General features: G+C 45.9%; 1 protein-coding gene across 1 annotated transcript in view; it reads right to left on the reverse strand.

Moving 5' to 3' along the window:
* The window catches only part of TTLL5 (tubulin tyrosine ligase like 5), a 798,469-nt gene that overhangs the window by 434,494 nt on the left and 348,813 nt on the right, over positions 1 to 15,162 (reverse strand).

Consider the following 15,162-nt stretch of genomic DNA (forward strand, 5'->3'; position numbering starts at 1 on the left):
GAACGTGTTGGTGAACTTCTAATGTCGGGCGATGACGTCTTTGAATTGATGTGCAGCAGGTTTCTGCCCTGGTATTTATAACATTAGAGTGTGGGTTTCTTAAGATCGGGATAAATCCCCTTTTGCGTCAATGAGGAGGACATCGCGATTTCGCTGTTTTATGAAGAGGAGTTTGTGAGATCAGTAGCGCCTTGTGGAGAGGACGTGATGGTGAACTACCATTTGTTAACGTAGTAAACAGCACCGGAAGAGGAGGGACTAAGCGCTTGTGTTTCAGGTAGGACCGTATAAAAGGTTTCCGGTTTGTCGCCATTGTTGAAACGCAGCGGGTTGAAATTCAGCTCGCCCTTGAAAAAAGGATTGGCACGGAGAAAATACGCCGCAAAAAGATGGATTGCTGAGCCACATAGGAGATGGCTGTCTGAATCGGTTTCCATTATTTCCCCTGAAGCAGGACGACGGTCCGAAACATGGCCATGTCGGGTTATCTGGGACCTTTTCAGTGTGGATAAGTACTCGTTTTCTCTGATTTTCAATTGGGAAGTTCCCTTTAATTATTGTGGTAACTTTTTAAAGAAAATTTAAAAAACTAAGAAAAATTAATCTTATGGACAATTACTATTAAAGTAACAGAGACCCCTATGAGAAACGAGTTGTCCATATAAATTGTCTACTCGTGATTAGAGGGTCTTACATAAGTTGTCTTGGCGTTCTATATGCTATATTAACTTAGGACCAGTACATTGTTTGTTGTTTGGGTTGATTACTTAAAGACTGTCATGTAAATTGTGTTATTTTGACCAATATAAAGTATGCAGAATTGGAGAAATTACTTACCTGATAATTTCGTTTTCCTTAGTGTAGACAGATGGACTCAGGACCAATGGGTATAGTGTGCTCCTGATAGCAGTTGGAAACTGAGTCAGATTTCAATCTGATGTCAGCACCAGTACATATACCCATGCAGGAAGCTCTGCTCTTCAGTATTCTCCTCGCAAAGCAATTGTGGATATATGTGTGTCTGGATAATTTGATTAACTTGGTTAACTTTGTTTAACTTGAACAACTTGAGAAACGTGATCAACTTGAACTGGTTGACGTGGACTTTAGCTGGAGACTGCCAGTGCCCTCAACCGAGAAACGCCAACACCCGGGTAACTATGGGTGTCCTAGCTGAAGGGAAGCGTGGCTTACCCGTGCTTGTCTTGCTCTCGAGAATTGTCACCCGAGGTTTTCGTGTATTGTGGCAGCCGTGGGCAGGATACTGAGTCCATAGAAACATATATAGAAACATAGAAATGACGGCAAGAAGACGACCAAACGGTCCATCCAGTCTGCCCAGCAAGCTTTCACACATTTTTTTTTCATACTTTTCTGTTACTCTTGTCCCTTTAAATAACTTTTTTGGTTCTATTTCTCTTCCACAACCACTATCGTAGATAACAGTGCTGGAGCTGCATCTAAGTGAAGTATCTAGCTAACTGGTTTGGGGTAGTAACCGCTGTAATAAGCAAGCTACACCCATGCTTATTTGTTTTACCCAGACTATGTAATTCAGACCTTGTTGGTTGTTTGAATACAAAAACTCTTTTCTTCATACTCCCCTGCCGTTGAAGCAGAGAGCTATGCTGGATTTGCATTGAAAGTGACGTTTCAGGCATTTGGTTTGGGGTAGTAACCGCTGTAACAAGCAAGCTACTCCCCTGCTTTTATGTGGTTGCAAATCCTTTTTTTCCACATTTCCTCTTGCCGTGAAGCATAGAGCAATGCTGGAGTTGCATTAACCATGTGTTTGTTTATTGAATAAGGATATTAATCTCCAGGAAGTAGCCATCATTCCCGCAAGCCACCCCCATGCCTCTTCTCGTCATTCACATCCTCTAGACTTTCATGGATCCACAGTATTTATCTCACGCCCCTTTGAAATCCTTCACAGTTTTGGTCTTCACCACTTCTTCCGGGAAGGGCGTTCCAGGCATCCACCACCCGCTCTGTGAAGAAATTACTTTCTGACATTGGTTCTGAGTCTTCCTCCCTGGAGTTTCAAATCGTGGACCCTGGTTCTGCTGATTTTTTGCAACGGAAAAGGTTTGTCGTTGTCTTTGGATCATTAAAACCTTTCAAGTATCTGAAAGTCTGTATCATATCACCCCTGCTCCTCTTTTTCTACAGGGTGTACCATATTTAGATTCTTCAATCTCTCCTCATAAGTCATTTGATGAAGGCCATCCACACCTTTTTGGTCGCCCTTCTCTGGACCGCCTCCATCCTGTCTCTTTCCCTTCTGAGATAAGGTCTCCAGAACTGAACACAGTACTCCAGGAGGCCTCACCAAGGACCTGTACAAGGGGATAATCATTTCCCTTTTCTTACTCGATATTCCTCTCTCTATGCAGCCCAGCATTCTTTTGGCTTTAGCTATTGCCTTGTCACATTGTTTCGCCAACTTCAGATCATTAGACACTTTCACCCCAAGGTCTCTCCTGCTCCGTGCACATCAGCCCTTCTCCCCCCATCGAATACAGTTCTTTCGGATTTCCACACCCCATATGCATGACTCTGCACTTCTTGGCATTGAAATGCAGCTGCTATATCTTCGACCACTCTTCCAGTTTCCTTAAATCCCGTTTCCTTCTCTCCACTCCTTCCAGCATGTCCACTCTGTTATAGATCTTAGTGTCATCCGCAAAAAGACAAACCTTACCTTCTATCCCGTCTGCAATGTCGCTCACAAAGATATTGAACAGGACCGGTCCCAACACTGACCCCTGCGGCACTCCGCTCAACACCACTCTCTCTTCAGAGTAAGTTCCATTTACCATTGCACATTCTCTTCTGTCCGTCAACCAGTTTATAATCCAACCAGTTTGCTATCTGTCTACACTAAGGAAAACAAAATTATCAGGTAAGTAATTTCTCCATTTCCTAGAGTGTAGCAGATGGACTCAGGACCAATGAGATGTAAAAAAGCTACTCCCAAACTGGGTGGGAGGCTGCCCATGGCCCACCTAGTACTGCCCTTGCGAATGCTGTGTCTTCTCGAGCTTGAACATCCAGGCGGTACAACCTAGAGAAGGTGTGAATGGAGGACCATGTCGCCGCCCGACAGATCTCAGTGGGTGACAGCATCTTGGTTTCCACCCACGACACTGCCTGGGCTCTAGTGGAATGGGCCTTGAGGTGGAGGCTTGCCTGCCTCTACATAGGCCGCTGCTGATTATTTCTTGATATCCAGCGGGCTATGGTTGCCCGTGAGGCCACTTCTCCTTGTTTCTTCCCGCTGTGAAGGACGAATAGGTGGTCCGTTTTTCGTACGGATTCTGACCTTTCCAGGTATCGGACTAGGAGTCTGCCGACGTTAAGGTGGTGAAGACAGCAAGATTCTTCCGAGCCCTTATGCTCGTCTGGAGATGGCAGCAAGATGGTTTGGTTTAGATGGAAGTGAGAAACCACCTTTGGAAGGAAGGAGGGGACCAGTGCGTAGCTGTATGGGGATCCCGGTGTGAATCTGAGAAAAGGTTCCCGACAGGATAGTGCTTGAAGTTCGGAGATGCAACGGGTCAAACATACTGCCACTAGAAATACAGTTTTGAAGGTTAGGAGTCATAGGGATAGACCGCGGATAGGTCTGAAGGAGGCTCTCGCTAGGAAGTCTAGTACTAGATTGAGGTTCCATAGGGGTACCGGCCACTTTAAGGGTGGTCGGATCTGCTTGACCCCTCTCAGGAAGCGGGAGACGTCCAGATGAGATGCTAGGCTAATGCCTTCCACTTTGGTTCCGAAGCAGGCCAACGCAGCCACCTGATCCTTGATGGAGTTGAGGGACAGTCCTTTCTGTAAGCCGTCCTGTAGGAATTCCAGGATTGTGGGAATTTTAGCTGTCCGAGGAAGGATGTAGTGGTCTTCACACCAGGCTTCGAATACTCTCCATATTCGTATGTAGGTTAGCAATGTGGAGAACTTGCGTGCTCGGAGCAAGGTGTCAATCACCACCTTCGAGTATCCGCTCTTCTTCAAGCATGTCCTCTCATTGGCCAAACCGTAAGAGAGAATAGAGTTGGGTCTTTGTGAAGGATTGGGCCTTGCTGGTGCAGATCCCTGTGTGGGGGGTAGGTGGGAGGAGGGCTCCCCATCAAGAGTCTTCACATGTCTGCGTACCACGGCCTTATTGGCCAGTCCGGGGCCACTAGAAGTACTAGTCCCCTGTTGTGTTCTATCTTGCGGATGATCCTGCCCAGTAATGGCCACGGAGGGAAGGCGTATAGCAGGTCTTCCTGTGGCAGGTCTGGACGAGGCATCATCCCTTGGGATTATGGTTCTCGTCTGTGACTGAAGAAGTTGGGAACTCAGGCATTGGACCGGGTTGCCAGGAGATCCATGGCTGGGGATCCTCAGCGGCTTACTATCAACTGGAAGGCTGTGTACGACAGCATCCATTCCCCTGGGTCTAGACTCTCTCTGCTGCAGTAGTCCGCAGTGACGTTGTCTTTTCCCGCGATGTGGGCAGCTGAGATCCCTTGTAGGTTTGCTTCCGCCCACGCCATTAGGAGATCTATTTCCAGGGACACCTGTTGGCTTCTGGTTCCTCCCTGGCAGTTGATATAGACAACTGTTGTGGCGTTGTCAGACATGACTGACAGATTTGCCCTAGAGTCTGTGACTGAACCATAGGCAGGCCAGTCTGACTGCCCGGGCTTCCAGTCGGTTGATGTTCCACCCCGACTCTTCCTTGTCCCATTGCCCCATGGCCGTCAGTTCCTGGCAGTGGGCTCCCCACCCTTGTAGGCTCGCATCCGTGGTGAGCAAGATCCAGGTCGGTGGGGATAGTCTTACTGCCTTGCTTAGATGTCTTCTTGTAACCACCATTGGAGCTGGTTCCACACTTCCTCCGGGAGCTGGAGGCGAACAGAGTAGTCCTGGGACATCAGGTTCCATCATGACAGTAGGGAGCGCTGTAGCGGTCGCATATGAAACTCCTTGCCCATGGGACCACTTCAGGGTGGATGTCATGAGGCCAAGGACTTGGAGGTAATCCCATACCTTGGGGCTGAGACCTCCTTGCAGGTTTTCGCAATTTGGTTCATCAGTTTTCTTCTCCTTATAGGGGGGAGAATGACCTTGTCTTATTTGGTGTCAAACCAGACTCCCAGGTATTCTAAAGATAGGAGGGCTGCAGGACAGCTCTTCTTTGTGTTGACGACCCCAACCGAGGTTATCCAGTAGAGTCTTGATTCTGGTGGTTGCCTGATTACTTTCTTCTCGAGATTTTGCCCTGATCAGCCAATCGTCCAGATATGGATGACGAGGATTCCTTCTTTCCTCAGTGTCGCTGCCACTACCACCATAATTTTGGTGAACATCTGGGAGGCTGTGGATAGCCCGAAGGGTAGCGCCCGGAACTGGTAGTGGTGGGTCCAGGATCGTGAAGCGTAGGAAGCGCTGATGCTCGTGATGGACTGGGATGTGCAGGTAGACTTCCGACAGGTCCAAGGATGTAAGAAATTCTCCCGGCTGTATCGCCCTTATGACCTAGCGCAGGGTTTCCATGCTTCTTCCTGTGGATGGGTCGGTTGATTCTCATTCTGGGGTGCGGCTGGGGCCTGGGCCAGAGCTGGCTCCCCTCTCATTGTGTTTGTTCTGAAAGGACTGGCCCCTGCCTGCGGGGCAAGGTGCTTGATATGTACTCTTATAGGGTCTAAAATACTGTGATCCTCTGCCCTTAGGTAATCGGGGAGAGGGGCATTGGCTTCTTTTGTTCTTGTCCTCCGGTAGCCAAGGAACTGGAGATTCGCCCCATTTGTTGGCTAACTTCTCCAGTTTGCTTCCGAACAGGAGGGCTTCTTTAAAGAGCATGCTCGTGAGTTTAGTCTTGGAAGTTGCGTCGGCTGACCAGCTTTGGAGCTAGAGTTGCCTTCTGGCTGCCACTATGGATGAGACGCCCCTGGCTCAGGTGAGCACCAGGTCGGAGGTCGCGTCTGTGAGGAAGGATATTGCTGGTTCTAGTGCTTCGACGGGCGTGGTAGCGTTCCTGGTCATTGATAAGCAGGTGCGTGTCACCAAGGCACAGCAGGCCACAATCTGCAGCAACATGGCTGATATGTCGAATGACTGTTTAAGGATGGATTCCTGATGTCTGTCCTGGACATCCTTGAGTGCCGCCCCTCCCTCGACTGGAATATAGTGCGCTTTTTGACAGTGCAGACCATGGCATCCACTTTGGGGAACACCAGGAGATCTTTGGCTGAGGGTTCCAGTGGATATAGGGTTTCCAGGTCCCGCCCCCCACCTCCCCCTTTGAAACTGGCCTCCGGAGCATCCCATTCCAAGTCGATCAGCTGTTGTACGGCTTTCAGCAAAGGGAAATGGGGGGAGACCTGACTGAGCCCTTCTAGGAGAGGATTCGTCTTTGGTTCCCCTGTGTCACTTGTGCCTGGGATGGCAAGCTCCTTCAAGCTGAGAGACACGAGACCTGGTAGCTAGTCTTTGGAGAAGAAACGCCTCATGGTTCGGTAAGGTTCTGTTCCTGGAGGTATTTCCCCTTCCTCCAGGGAGTCTTCATCCTCGTCTGAGGTATCCGTGTCCCCTATGGTGAGGCTTTTGGCCGGGGGAGGTACATCTCTGGGAGGCCTAGAGGGCCCTGGGAGGCTAGGGTCCTCTGGTGGAGGATGTGTCTGTGTCTTCGGTGGCGGCTGAATGTAGACAAAGGTGTGTAGACCCTTAAAGAATTCTAGCCAGGAGAAGGATCATGGGTCTAGATTGAAAACCGCTGCATTCCCCAGGGATCCCATTTGAGGGAGAGTTGTGCTGAGGATAGAGAGGTCCGGGGTACTATTGGTGGATCCGGATTCCTGTACTGGCTGGGGAGGGCCTTGTCCAGGTTCTCCCAGGGCCGCCTTGCACTGTAGACACAGGGGCCGTGGCCTCCTCGTGCTGGGCAGCTCTTGTGGCAGGCTGGGCAGAGGGCTTGTGCCTTGGTTTTCTTGGCCGGTGGTGCCATGGTTTTGTGCGTGTAGGTCTTTGAAAACCCCGTCTGTGCGTTTAATGTGCAAGCCGGGAGGCTTAGCTATGCGCTCCGGGTGCGCCCAAGATGTGCATGTAGGCCAGGATGCTCGCTCACTGAGATGTGCGCACAGCCTTAACTTGTGTGCCCAGCACATTTGTGCGCGCAGCTGTGCACACAGCACCTATGCGCGCGCCGCTGTGTGCACAAGTATTTGTGCGCCCCGTTGTCTCTGTGCCCACGGTTCAATTAGATCAAGTGCGCACGGTTCAGAGCGGCGATCAAGGGGAAATGGCATCAGCGACCACGCGAGCAAGATGCAAGATGGCGACCACCCCAGAGGGTCTCCACGTGGGAGGGCCCTCGTATCCGATTGGGATCTAGCCCGGACTGGGCTAATCAACCCGATGGTACAGACGCCGGCTGGCGCACTGTGCGGCTATCCGAGCCTCCGAGACTGGAGACTTAGAAAAAGTTTTCTACCTTATCTTGTCTCTGCGTTTCCTGGTTTCGTTCCGAGTGGTCTCCGGCTGCGGGAGGAGAGGGAAAAGTACCTTCACCGCCGTGCTCGATATTGCACCCGCTGCCTCTCAGCCGTTCCCATTGCCGGGGGCTAAGTCCACGCCAGGAACCGGCTACCAGACCGAGGCCTACCTCTGAGGGATCTCGGAAATCACCTCAGGAATTCTCAACTGGGGGAGAGACCCTTAGGTATCACCGCAGGAGAGCGGGGCTAATCTGGAGAGGTAAGATTTCTTCTTTGTTTTGAATTGTCTTTCTTCTTTGGTTTGAAACTCTAACGCTGTGCAAGCCTGTGTAGAGTCCCGAACTGCTATGGAGACGGAAAATACCGAAGAGTAGAGCTTCCTGCATGGGTTTATGTACTGGTGCTGACATCAGACTGAAATCTGACTCAGTCTCCCAACTGCTATCAGGAGCACACTATAATCCATTGGTCCTGAGTCCATTTGCTACACGTTAGGAAATTTAAGTTTTTGTACGCAGAGTTTTACATTTTTTTGCGCAGAACTCCCCCCAGGAGTAATGTTGTCCTCCAGTGATTAAGTTAAATTTGATTACATTATGATCACTGTTACCTCTCGCACCAGATCTGTATCACAGTGAGGATTATAGCTAGAATAGTCACCAGCTGCTCCATGAAGCCATCATTTATGGCTACCTTCCCAGCATGTCCTGATGTGACATTTACCCATTCAGTATTGGGGGTAATTGAAATCTCCCATTATTGTATTACCTAACTTGATGGATGGTAGTATATTCCCATCATTATATTCCTCCCCATCACATGTGGAATTTGTAGCCATAGAGATTCCACAGTATAGTCTCTTACAGTACTTTCATCCTGCTTGATTCTATACCATCCTTAACATATAGCACCACCTCTCCACCAAGTAGATCTGGCCTACCATTTCAATATAATCTGTACTCTAGTGTCCCATTGGTTATCCTTCTTCCACCAGATCTTAGATACTTATGCCTACATTTTCATTCGGTGCCATACATTCCAACTCTCCAATCTTTTTAGACCTCTGGCATTCACATACAGTCAAATCACAGTAGACCCAGGCAGACCAAGCTTAATGTGAGTTTAAAGACAACAGAGTTAAGCTCTTCACTCCTAGCTGATATAAAGGAGAGCCTCCTGACTGCTAGTAACTGCTAGTAACTGCAGAATGCTGCAGGAATCAGGATGTCACCTACATATTAACTAAAGAGTCTGAGCAGGGGAGAGGGGTCCCTATGTGAAGATCAAGATCCCAGGGCAAAAGATGGAGCCACAATACGAAGATCTTTGTGCCACAGAGAACTCCATTTTGGCACACAATTCTTTATAGAAGGTAAAAAACTTCACTAAAGCATACTAGAGAAAAATAAACTTGGGAATAAAAAAAAAAAAGCTCAAGTGAGAAACTGCCACAGAAGTGGGCTGCCAACAAAAAAAAACCAAACGTTTGATGTTTACTATGAATGACTGAGAAGTGAGGTACACTATATGTATGCAGGTATGTGGGAACTGCCACACATACTCAATAAAGCTCTAGAATTTTCCTAGAAATGTCTGGAAACATATTCCTGTTGATGCCATCAAAATAATGCACTCATATGTGTGATTAAAATGAACTGTACCCTGAACCCCCTTATTCCTGGCACCTCCCTATGGCAGGAATCACACATTACTGGGGCCATTTCTGGGCCCAACTGCTGAGAAAGCATGAGGGCAGCAGGTTTTCAAATCTGTTTCTGTGGCAAATCAGGAATTCCCATCACTAATTCCCTGACCCTGTCCCAGTGGATTCTTGAGGGTTGGAGAAAGATATAGGAAAGGGAAATTTATTTGTATCTGATAATTCTTTCCTTGAATCCAGTCAGACCAGTCTAGATGAATGGGTTATGCCCACCAACTAGCAGACGGAGACAGAGACCAACTGGCTTACTGATGTCACCCTGTATAAGCATCCGTGCTAATCTCAGCCTTCCAATATTACCTGTTTTCAACTAACTATTCAACAATTTCAAATCCACACAACCAGAGGGCTTATCAGAAATAAAGAATAAAGGGAAACACAAATCATAAATCAACTCTGAGACTATACATACCTGATTATTTGGAAAATATTATAAACAAGCTGCAAGAAAGCTGAATTGGCAGTTATACAGGTGAGTCTGGACTAGAAAATTATCAGGTAAGAATAAATGTCACCTTCCTCTTCATCCAGTCAAACTAGTCCAGACAAATGGGATGTACCCAAGCTACTCCTTAATAGGATGGAACAGCAAAGATGGTGTCCTCCCTAGGCTGCACATCAAGGTGATAATGTCTCAAACAAGAATGCAAAGTGGAGCAAGTCATCACTTGCAGATCTCCTATGGAGAAATCAAATGCAATTCCGCCCTCAAAGTTGATTGCACTCTAGTAGATTGCACTTTCGAGATCTGTTTGGCTTTATCGACGTAAGCAGTCACTATGCTCGCCTTAATCCAACATACAAAAGAGTCCTTGGTAGTTGCCTCACCTTTTCCTATCACCACTGAATAAAACAAAAAGGTGACCTGACTTATGAAACTTTAAGATACCTCAAAAGCACTTTTTCACATCAAGGGTTTGCAGCAGCTCAAAATTCATTCTTTTAATCTGTTTATTAAAAGATGATAAATAGAATACTTGATTCAAGTGAAATGTCGACACTACTTTTGGTAAGAAGACAGACAACATAACCACTTCTTTCGAGATTACCAAAAATGGTCCCCAGCAAGAGCTTGCTAATAGGAAAACCACTTTAAGGGTAACTTCAGAGAGAAAGACCAAAGAGGCTGAAGCTGAGAACCTTCCAAGGAGGAGAACACTGGCTTCAGATCCCAAGGCAGAAAAGGCTCCCTCAAGGGAAGCCTAATATGCATGACTCCTCTCAAGAAACGAGAACACCTGAATGAAAGGATAAGAGCATCCTGAATACAGCCTGTACCTTCAACGACTTTAAGGCTAATCCCTTAGTCAGGCCATCCTGTATGAAATCCAAAACAGAAGGTACCGAAGCATTCCTGGGAATAATCTGCCTAATGAAACACCAATGTTAAATATTCTACAGATCCAAGCATAGGTCAATGAGGTTGAAATTTTTCTAGCCTTCAAGAGAGTGTTCACTATCTTCAGAGAATAACCTCTTTACCTCTTTAGATTAAGTGCAACCACTCAAGAGCCAAGCCACAAGACAAAATTGATCTAGATCGGCATGAAGGAGAGGGACCTGTTAGAGCAGCTTTCTGTGTTGTGAGAACTTCAACGTTCACATGACCAACAATCTGATGAAGTCCATCTACATACCAGACTGGCCAAGAGGGTCTTGGTACCATCAGTATCACCAGACCCAGGTGACAAGCAATCCTTTGAATGACACATTGTACTAATGGCCAGGGAGGGAAGATGTACAGAACTATATCTAATGGCCAATGCTGAACCAAGGAACCCAAACCTGAATGACCCTGTCTGTCTTCTCTGGCTGTAAAGCTTGGGATCTTTGATTCTTGTCAGTCCACCATCATATCCATTGAAGGGAACCCGCATTTGTTCCACTATCAGATTGAAGCTGTCCCGGACAAAGACAACTCCCCTGGATCAACCACACTGCAACTGAGAAAGTCTGCTTGAACGTTCCTCACTCCCACAAGGTGCAAGGCAGACACAGCTTTCAGATTCTTCTCTGCCCATGGAATCAGCAAGGCCACTTCCTCAGACACCTGAGAGCTCTTAGTTCCCCCTTGATGATTTACATACCCTACTGCCATGGCATTGTCAGACATAACTCTGACTGCCTAATGCTTGAGCAGAGACCTGAAAGTCCACAGGGCTAAATGAAACACTGGTTCTAAAAGATTCATGGACCACTGCTGCTTCTTCTGACTACAAACCCTGCATCACAAGACCCAGACAATGAGTTCTCCAGTCCATTGTCTGGTGCTCATAGTCATCACTACCCAGGCTGGAGGCTTGAGCACCATTCCTTTCAGTAAATTTTCGGTACTCACGCACCATTCCAAACTCATCTTGACCTATCCAGGTTTCCTGTAACCAAAGGTCCTAGCCTGGGCAACAGAGCCCTTATAGAGGGCCAGGGTACCAGGTCCAATGCTACAGCTATGGAACCTAGAAGCTTCAGATATCACATTGTCTGATTCCAGGACATTAAGCAGAAACGTTGCTGCTGAAACTTATAAATCCATAAGAACATAAGAAACTGCCATACTAGGTCAGACCAAGGGTCCATCAAGCCCAGTATCCTGTTTCCAACAGTGGCCAATCCAGGCTACAAGTATCTGGCAAGTACCCAAACATTAAGCAGATCCCATGGTACTGATGCCAATAATAGCAGTGGCTATTCCCTAAGTCAACTTGAATAATAGCAGTTAAAGGACTTTGCCACAAAGAACTTATCCAAATCTTTTTTAAACTCACTGCTATGTGGCAGCAGGCAACTATCCATACTACCTACAGTACCTGAATACCTACAGTACCTAAGAACATGCCATACTGGGTTAGACCAGGCTATAAGAACCTGGCAAGTACCCAAAAACTAAGTCTATCCCATGTTACCATTGCTAGTAATAGCAGTGGCTATTTTCTAAGTCAACTCAATTAATAGCAGGTAATGGACTTCTCCTACAAGAACTTATCCAATCCTTTTTTAAACACAGCTATACTAACTGCACTAACCACATCCTCTGGCAACAAATTCCAGAGTTTAATTGTGCGCTGAGTAAAAAAGAACTTTCTCCGATTAGTTTTAAATGTACTACATGCTAACTTCATGGAGTGCCCCCTAGTCTATTATCCAAAAGAGTAAATAACCGATTCACATCTACCCGTTCTAGACCTCTCATGATTTTAAACACCTCTATCATATCCCCCTCAGCCGTCTCTTCTCCAAGCTGAACAGTCCTAACCTCTTTAGTCTTTCCTCATAGGGGAGTTGTTCCATTCCCCTTATCATTTTGGTCGCCCTTTTCTGTACCTTCTCCATCGCAATTAAGAACATAAGAACATAAGAAAATGCCATACTGGGTCAGACCAAGGGTCCATCAAGCCCAGCATCCTGTTTCCAACAGTGGCCAATCCAGGCCATAAGAACCTGGCAAGTACCCAAAAACTAAGTCTATTCCATGTAACCATTGCTAATGGCAGTGGCTATTATCTAAGTGAACTTAATAGCAGGTAATGGACTTCTCCTCCAAGAACTTATCCAATCCTTTTTTAAACACAGCTATACTAACTGCACGAACCACATTCTCTGGCAACAAATTCCAGAGTTTAATTGTGCGTTGAGTAAAAAAGAACTTTCTCCGATTAGTTTTAAATGTGCCCCATGCTAACTTCATGGAGTGTCCCCTAGTCCTTCTACTATCCGAAAGAGTAAATAACCGATTCACATCTACCCGTTCTAGACCTCTCATGATTTTAAACACCTCTATCATATCCCCCTCAGTCGTCTCTTCTCCAAGCTGAAAAGTCCTAACCTCTTTAGTCTTTCCTCATAGGGGAGTTGTTCCATTCCCCTTATCATTTTGGTAGCCCTTCTCTGTACCTTCTCCATCGCAATTATATCTTTTTTGAGATGCGGCGACCAGAATTGTACACAGTATTCAAGGTGCGGTCTCACCATGGAGCGATACAGAGGCATTATGACATTTTCCGTTTTATTCATCATTCCTTTTCTAATAATTCCCAACATTCTGTTTGCTTTTTTGACTGCCGCAGCACACTGAACCGACGATTTCAATGTGTTATCCACTATGACACCTAGATCTCTTTCTTGGGTTGTAGCACCTAATATGGAACCCAACATCGTGTAATTATAGCATGGGTTATTTTTCCCTATATGCATCACCTTGCACTTATCCACATTAAATTTCATCTGCCATTTGGATGCCCAATTTTCCAGTCTCACAAGGTCTTCCTGCAATTTATCACAATCTGCTTGTGATTTAACTACTCTGCACAATTTTGTGTCATCTGCAAATTTGATTATCTCACTCGTCGTATTTCTTTCCAGATCATTTATAAATATATTGAACAGTAAGGGTCCCAATACAGATCCCTGAGGCACTCCACTGTCCACTCCCTTCCACTGAGAAAATTGCCCATTTAATCCTACTCTCTGTTTCCTGTCTTTTAGCCAGTTTGCAATCCACGAAAGGACATCGCCACCTATCCCATGACTTTTTACTTTTCCTAGAAGCCTCTCATGAGGAACTTTGTCAAACGCCTTCTGAAAATCCAAGTATACTATATCTACCGGTTCACCTTTATCCACATGTTTATTAACTCCTTCAAAAAAGTGAAGCAGATTTGTGAGGCAAGACTTGCCCTGGGTAAAGCCATGCTGACTTTGTTCCATTAAACCATGTCTTTCTATATGTTCTGTGATTTTGATGTTTAGAACACTTTCCACTATTTTTCCTGGCACTGAAGTCAGGCTAACCGGACTGTAGTTTCCCGGATCGCCCCTGGAGCCCTTTTTAAATATGGGGGTTACATTTGCTATCCTCCAGTCTTCAGGTACAATGGATGATTTTAATGATAAGTTACAAATTTTTACTAATAGGTCTGAAATTTCATTTTTTAGTTCCTTCAGAACTCTGGGGTGTATACCATCCGGTCCAGGTGATTTACTACTCTTCAGTTTGTCAATCAGGCCTACCACATCTTCTAGGTTCACCGTGATTTGATTCAGTCCATCTGAATCATTACCCATGAAAACCTTCTCCATTACGGGTACCTCCCCAACATCTTTTTTGAGATTCGGTGACCAGAATTATACACAGTATTCAAGGTGCGGTCTCACCATGGAGCGATACAGAGGCATTATGACATTTTCCATTTTATTCACCTTTCCCTTTCTAATAATTCCCAACATTGTTTGCTTTTTTGACTGCCGCAGCACACTGAACCGATGATTTCAATGTGTTATCCACTATGACGCCTAGATCTCTTTCTTGGGTTGTAGCACCTAATATGGAACCTAACATTGTGTAAGTATAGCATGGGCTATTTTTCCCTATATGCATCACCTTGCACTTATCCACATTAAATTTCATCTGCCATTTTGATGCCCAATTTTCCAGTCTCACGAGGTCTTCCTGCAATTTATCACAACCTGCTTGTGATTTAACTACTCTGAACAATTTTGTATCATCTGCAAATTTGATTATCTCACTCGTCGTATTTCTTTCCAGATCATTTATAAATATATTGAAAAGTAAGGGTCCCAGTTCAGATCCCTGAGGCACTCCACTGTGAAAATTGTCCATTTAATCCTACTCTCTGTTTCCTGAATGTAAACCGATGTGATATCTCAGATCAAATGTCGGTATATAAAAATAATAATAATAATAATACTAGCTGCTTCAAATGCCTCACTATCCTGAGGAAACTTCCCTTCTTCAGGTCATCTTCAGTATCAACATCTGAGACCTGAGTTCCTTAAGAGCGTCATCCAATCCGGAGACTCTGTCCCCCTCCAGTTTAAATTACTCCTCTTCCCTGGATCTCTTTCTCCCTTTTGCCAGATGCAAAGGAGAGGTAAAATCTGGAGCATATTTTGGGACCAAACTTTGACTTATACAAAAGGCCTTATGTAAACATTAGA

This window comes from Rhinatrema bivittatum, chromosome 4, assembly GCF_901001135.1.
Source record: "Rhinatrema bivittatum chromosome 4, aRhiBiv1.1, whole genome shotgun sequence".
Lineage (NCBI taxonomy): Eukaryota > Metazoa > Chordata > Amphibia > Gymnophiona > Rhinatrematidae > Rhinatrema > Rhinatrema bivittatum.